The 7,338-nt window shown below is 41.0% G+C and overlaps 1 pseudogene; it reads right to left on the reverse strand.

Annotated features, from left to right (window-relative positions):
• Window positions 1–1,400: 1,400 nt before the first annotated feature.
• On the reverse strand, window positions 1,401–4,651 carry LOC102973394 (40S ribosomal protein SA-like; annotated as a pseudogene).
• Between the last annotated feature and the right edge of the window lie 2,687 nt (window positions 4,652–7,338).

The raw sequence follows: 7,338 nt of genomic DNA on the forward strand, positions 1-7,338 counted from the left end.
TACACAGATAGTAACAACAAAACCAGGATTCAAAGTCAGATTTTTTTGGCTCCAGAGTTCTGTGCTTCTCTCTATTCTCAGCAGTGTTAATCCATATTTTATTCATTGGGGGCCTTTGATACTCTCCTGATGCTTGTGGAGCCTTCCATCCTCTAACTTGGAATCTGGTTGGTTCGTTATTTCTTACGCATGGCTTAATGGGTTTCTTCTTCCAAACCCATCCCCTTCTGCTAGGTAATCAAGTAAGAAGTTCCTCCCCCGTCCCCAGAAAGGACTGGGCCCAATATTAAATCCAGAGTTTACTCTGATTTCAGAGTCTTTGTTTTTCAAGGCAGAATGGTTAGTTGAAAGAGTATTGACTTAGGAGCTAAATGGGTTCCAGTGTTGATTGTTTCCTTTAGTACTTGTATGGTTTTGGCCAATGCAATTAATTTTCCTGAGACTTAGTTTCTTTATATGTCAAATGGGGATGGTAATATTAATAATACTTGCCTTACAGGATAATTGTGACACTGGAGATCAAATATGATAAGTACTTAGGCATAGTAGACATACAATAAGTCATTGTTATTGTTTGAAGTCGTTACTTCAACTTGTGAGAGACCAAGCTGTTACAGGCCCCAAAGATAATTGATATTATTATGGGGGCTAATCTTTGAGTATACTGTCTTTCAGTTGTATTTGGGAGGGATGGGGGAAGAGACTAGCTTGGTGAGAAGGACACCCTTTTTTAAATTAATTTTTTTATTGGATTATAGTTGATTTACAATGTTGTGTTAGCTTCTGCTGTACAGCAAAGTGAGTCAGTTATACATACACATATATCCACTCTTTTTTAGATTCTTTTCCCATATAAGTCATTACAGAGTACTGAATAGAGTTCCCTGTGCTATTCAGTAGGTTCTTGTTAGTTATCTATTCTATATATAGTAGAAGACACATATTTGGCCTGGATTTGGATCTGGCCTGGATTTGGATCTGGCCTGTGGCAATTACCAGTTGTACAAACAGGCAAGTTGTTTAATCATTGAGCTTCAACCTCTTCACTTGAGAAAACAGGAGTAATAATACCAATCTTATAGAGGCTTTTGAGGCTTAACTGAAATAGTATATGTAAGGCATGGCAGTGATTTTAAAAATATTTGTTCTCCATAAGACATTGTTACAGAATGTCCCAACGTTTGTTATGTGTCATTGTATTCCGATTTGTGCTCTTAGCACTCAGCATTGCCATCACATAGTAGGAACTAAAAATATGTTTGTTGGACTGAATGGGCCCTTGAGTTGAATAGTACAAACACTTTATACCCAGAATTGTTTTTGTTTTTTTAAAGAAACTGATGTTTATTTTCTATCTACCTTATTTCTGTTTTCTGCTTAAAAGCCTGGGGAAGAACAGCTTAAGACCACTCAGTGGTTGCTCCTACCCTTTCAGTGGCCTGAGCCGTGGGAGCTGCAGGCCAGTCCTCAGTGGCGGGCTGAGGGCTCCTGGCTCGTGCAGGAACTTCTGGGCAGGCACTGCGGCACCTGCGCCTTCAGACCCGTCTGCGACCGCGGGTAGAATACAGTGAACTTGGGAGCTGCAGCTGTCCATTCACCCTGATGCTCCTCCTTGGCCATGGCCTTCTCAGCATGGCCTGCTCTTCCTTTTCAGTCTCTCCAGCACCTCTGTAGAAGCAGAGATCAGGCGTGACCTCCCACGGTGTGCACACGGGATGGTACCACGCATGTGCAGAACTTCCTGGGCCAGGATCCACCACCTCAGACCCACTGAGTGACCTCCCTTGTTGCTGCAAGGATGGCAGTGTCCACAGGGCGCAGAGGAGAGTCTGTGTTACAGGGAGCAGTGGTAGGTGGGTTAACGTACAACACCTCTGGGAGAGGCTGGTCGTCAGCCCTGGGATCAGTAACCCCCAGAAGACGCGGCCCCCGGAAGGCTGCCCGGATCTGGTTAGTGAAGGTTCCAGGAGTGAAGCGGACAGCAATAGGAGTGGCTCCAGTGACAGCAGCGAACTTCAGCACAGCCCTCTGGCCAGTGTTCCTGGAAGATATGACACTGATCAGTCAGTTTTTAAATGGTAACAATGGCACAAGCCATCTGCAGAAGCTTCTCCCAGGTCCCCTTCAGATCTGTAATGTAGATGCCATCACTTTTCCTTTAGGAGATGTATTGTTCCATTTGGAAGTCAAGGTTGGTGCCACCTAAGTGGGTTCCTGCTGCTTGGAATTTAAGGACATCCTCTTCCTTCATTTGTGGGACATCAAGGGCTATGGTTATTGTGAAAATTTCCCTTTAAGTTATTATGGAAACCCAAGACAACACCATCTAGATCCCTCTCCTGGTAGTGCAGCGTGGTACACCCAAAGTTTGACTCCTAGTATGCTCACTGTTCTGTGTCTGGAAGCCCTACAAAATAAAATGTTAAGGGAGTTTTATGCTGAGTAAAACCCCCAGGCTTAGGAACCAGTGTGCTTAAGACCTCAGATTTCTTTCTGGCTCTCAGTATGAGGGTCATGATTATTTCCCTTGCGTCATCCTCCACATGTGGCTTTTCATCTTACATTCTGGCTTTGCTCCAGGAGACGACACACTGCCTTATGCCAGGGACCTGGTGAAAGGTCACACTGGGAATGGCCAGGCTGGGAGGAGCTCACCTAATGGTGTGGGTCCCTGACTGCATTCTTTAGTGCTCCACCTTGGTGGGGTAAAAGCAAGAGTGAAAAATTCCAAAGGGGCCTAAAATTTTGAGTTTGGCCTGATAGTATAACTAGAAGGTTTTTTGCTCTGAATTGCTGTAACCGGGAGAGAGTGAGTTTCTGTCATTTCCCTACCAAATGAAAAATGGAATTTATGATGAATGGTTGTTAAATACAGTGATCTGAACTTATTCTTTCCAGCCTAGTGAGACCCATTCCAACCTTTTACAGACAGTTTCTTTAAAGACAGCATGAGAAACCTCAGTGTCCTCTGAAGGTTTTTGTAAAGGGATGCCAGCCCAGCTTTTATTAAACTGGGTTTATACATCATTTAATTGGTCATCTTGACATACCTCTTCCAGACTCTGCTTGAGCAAGGACAAAATGAGTTGAGTGTTCTCTTCTGCTGCAAATGCTGAGCTTGAGTGTTTTTTTTTGTTGTTGTTGCTTCAACTTTGTCTTTTTTTCATGTTGTCCCTGAATTTGTTAAGTTTGTCCCTTTTTCAGGTTTTTTTTTTTTAATCTACATCGATTATGTCTAGTGTGGTTGATGTTCACCTCAGTCCAATTCAGAGTACTAAAGCAAATATCTACTGAGCACCTGGTCAACACAAAGCTTGCTGGTGCTATTTTCTAGAGCTTCAATCACAGAGTCTTTAGAGCTGCAGCATTCAACACCGTAGCCATTACCCCTATGTGGCTATTGAAGTTTAAATTAATTAAAATTAAATGAAATAGAAATTTCAGCTCCTCAGTTGTACTAGCCATATTTCAGGTGCTCCACCGCCACATGTGGGTAGCGCATACCGTATTAGACAGCACAGACATAGAACGCTTCCATCCCTGTGGAAAGGACAGTGTTGTTATAGAGATTACAAGCGCAGCCTCTGGGGACAAACTGCCTGGGTTCAAAAACCTGGCTTTGCCTCTTGTTAGCAAGTAAATTCATCTTTCTAAGTCTCAGTTTCTTCATCTGTAAAACGAAGCTAATAATAGTAGCTACCTAACAGGGTATTTGTGAGGATTGAAATGAGATGAGGTATTTAGAGACTTAGCACAGCGCCTGGCTCATAGCAGGCCACCAGAGGAGGACCTGGGGGAAAGGGAGGTTGCAAATAACAGAATGTTCAAATAGCAGCTGAATTCGGTGTCTGAAATACTATAGAAAATAATTTCCCTTTTAATTAAAAATCTGGAGGTAGGCAATCCAGGATTGGCATGGCATGTCCCAGTGGGCAGGATGAGGTATGCATCCACTGTCTCTTTAGGTTCCCAGAATTTTCCTCCTGACATTTTCACTAGTGTCCTGTTGGCCTGAATTTAGTCACATGGCCACATCTAACTGCAAGGGAAGCGGCTGTGTTTCTAGCTAAAATTTTTATTACTGATAGAGGAAGGGGGAAATGGATATTGGAGGAAACTAGCAGTCTCTGATACTAAGAGAGACAAGACTGAAGCCAGAGTACAGAGGTCTTTAATGAAATCTAAGGAGTTTGTTTTTTATTGCTTGGTCTCTGTGGAGCTATTGATATTCTCAATGTAGGGAGTTAATACAATCAAAGGCTGCTCATGGTAATGGACTCTGAATTGGTTCCTCAAACTAGCAACACTCACCTTAGCAATACTCAGATAATTTCAAGAACAGTTACTGTCAATTAAAAAAATTTCCCCCTTAATCTTCCAACATTCTTTCCCACTCTCCCTCCTTTTTAAGTAAGGGGAAAGGTAGCCTGAGGGGAGGAAATGTGAGAAGGCAGCACTTCCATCTGACAGCTCTCCTTTTAAACTTCCTCCAGTGTATCACTGGCCCTCTCATAAAGGGCTGAGAGTGGAAATCAGTTCTTCACATGGGGTGGGGAGTGCTGAATAGAAGGAGTTGCTCTCTTTTTGTTATCAAGATAGTGTGCTCTCTCTCTCTCTCTCTGAGCACTTGTGCTTACCTCAGACACTGCATTGTTGATGGTGTGCCCCGTTAGATTCTAAGCAGCTTGAGGAGAGAGTTCAGGTCTTACTTGAGTCCATATCCTCTGCAATTAACACAGTACCTAGGGCAAGGCATATATAGGGTTATGGAACGTCTAAGTAAATGCTGAGCCCATGAATGCTGTGTAGATTGCATTAATCTTAAAGCAGGTGCACTCGAGCTGAAATCCTCATACTGTTGATTACTGCTGAGTTTGTGCTGAAAGCATTTCATGCAAAGGCTAAGAGAAAGACTTGAAAGGTGGAGACAATTGTGGCCACCTGGAATGTGATTCTGCTCAGAGTACACTGGACTGTGTAACAATCAGAGAGGTCAAATAGTTTGTGTTAAATCCTGGAGGAGTTCCTCTCTTTTCTTACTTTGCCTTTGTCTTTCTAGGCACTGGTTTACTAAGACAATAAAAAATATACTGAATTTGTGTACTTATAAAATATATCCTCAGGTAAGCCCCTCCAGTGAGATTTTTAAATCAATGAATGTTTACTGTGTCTGTGTAAAGCATTATGGTAGGGGCCAGAAAGAATAAAAATCGATAAATAAAAGAACGAATCCTAGCTTTCAAGGAATTTGCAATCAACAAACACTGTGCTAGGTTGTAGGAATCTAAATATGATTGACTAGGCTCCTACCCACAAGGGGATTACAATATGGTATGAAAAGCAGACAGATAAGCAGATGATGACATGTACTGTGATCTAGTGTTTGAACCTTTCTCAGGGCCAAATGTACATATTTTGGTTAAAAATTTAAAGAAATTGTCCATTTGAGATTTTGTGAAATCTGCAGACACATTCTAGTTAAGTGGTATGTAAAATGTTTTCGGAGAATCGGATATATTTTAGGAGTGGCAGGGATATGATATGCAACCAGGAGGGCGGGGGAGGAAAGAAAAGAGGGTTGATCATTTTGAGGTGACATTAAATTATCTTTTGACACCAGCTGTATCTTTTTTATAACAGAAAATGGAAATAACTCTGTCCTTGACCTTCAAAAAGAAATTGACTTACCTAGCTTAACTATTCAAACAAACAACTGTGTACTCTCTTCAATTCCTATGATGATTTTGATTTACTGTAAATGACTGAATTTAATGAACTAAATTATGCTATTTAAATGCATTTTGTGAATGGTATTGTAGTTTGTTACAAAGCATTATGTCTATGCTAAATTGTGCTGTAAATGATATGGTATGGAACATATGTGCTGTATTCATAATTTAACTGTTGCTATGCAGTGCCTTCTTAGAGAGGACATACTAAAAAAGGAGCCTTTATTTACCTGGTGAAATGAAGGTGATATCTCAGCAAATCACTAGGTCTTACTGACCTTGGCAGAATTACAGTGCTAATATTTTCACATGGATGAACTGTTCTTGAACAATTTCTCTAATGTATATGGCAGAAATAGGCTTTCCATTAAAACTACGTGTATATGGTATATCTTCCCTTTCCATTTTTTTCCCCTTCAACAAACATTTACTGCAGTCATAGCAAGGATAATTCCACCTCCATTAAGGTTCACGTTTTCTCCTGGCCTCTCAAATGGTAGAGACAATTGAAATCAAAAGTTTGTCCTGCAGTTGTGCTGGTGTTCTCTGAAAGGACTTGCATTAGATAACACCCTGCTCTTCTTCTTTCTGAGTAATTTGAGAGATTTTGTAAAAAGAGTAAATGCTGAGGCCAAAATAGCATCTTTATTTACTGATACAGGCTATGTTGGCTTAGTGTGGGAGCCAAATAGGCTTTCTAGCAAAATCCTGACATTAGGTATACTTACCCACTAGGTCCTGGGCTTTCTTACATGGAAGGATGGCATAGGTAAGATTTTTAACATGGAAAAGCAAAGAATTTGTGCTTTCTTTGGATAGACTCATCTCAAGAAAAAGAAGAGTTAAGCCAATGTGAGCATTCTTTATAAAGTTTTATCAGTTAGGTTCAAATGAGTAAAGGGAAGAGAGAGGGCTTAGCTGTCTTTATAGGAAGGAAACATTAGGCATAAGAAAAAAACCATTCCTCAATAACAAGAGGACTTTTTTAAAAAAGGAATTAGTTTAAAAGTTTATTGCTAAAGAGAAATCCATAGGATTTGTTGCACATTTATGATGATTATTGCATTTTTTCCCCTCTGAAGGGTATCTTCATTATAGTAATACTTCTATTATTTGCTAGATGAAGAGACAGCCGCTTGGGGCAGCCCCAATTATAAGTTCAGGAAAAATTGCTTGAAATTCAAGTGATCATTCTCAATAGTTCAATGCCGGCCATTATATTGTATTGACATAGCACAAGACTAAAAGTAAGGACACTTTGGTTCTCAGAGAAGTTTCATGATCATTAGCTCTGTCTTAGCTCAAGTTGCCATAACAAAATGCCGTAGACCAGGTGGCTTAACCGACAGACATTTCTTTTCTCACAGTTCGAGAACCTAGATGTCTGAGATTAGAGTTTCAGCAAGGTTGGTTTCTGGAGAGGACTTCCTTCCTGGCTTGTGGGTGGTGGCCTTCTTGACATGTGCTCACATGACCTCTTGTTTGTTTGCACTCAGAGTGAGTGAACTCTATAGTGTCTCTTCTTATAAGGACACTAATCCTATCATGTCTGGGAACCCACACTTATGACCTCATTTAACTTTAATTACCTCCTTTTGGCACTATCTCT

The sequence above is a fragment of the Physeter macrocephalus genome, chromosome 4 (genome assembly GCF_002837175.3).
Source record: "Physeter macrocephalus isolate SW-GA chromosome 4, ASM283717v5, whole genome shotgun sequence".
NCBI classification, from domain to species: Eukaryota; Metazoa; Chordata; class Mammalia; order Artiodactyla; family Physeteridae; genus Physeter; species Physeter macrocephalus.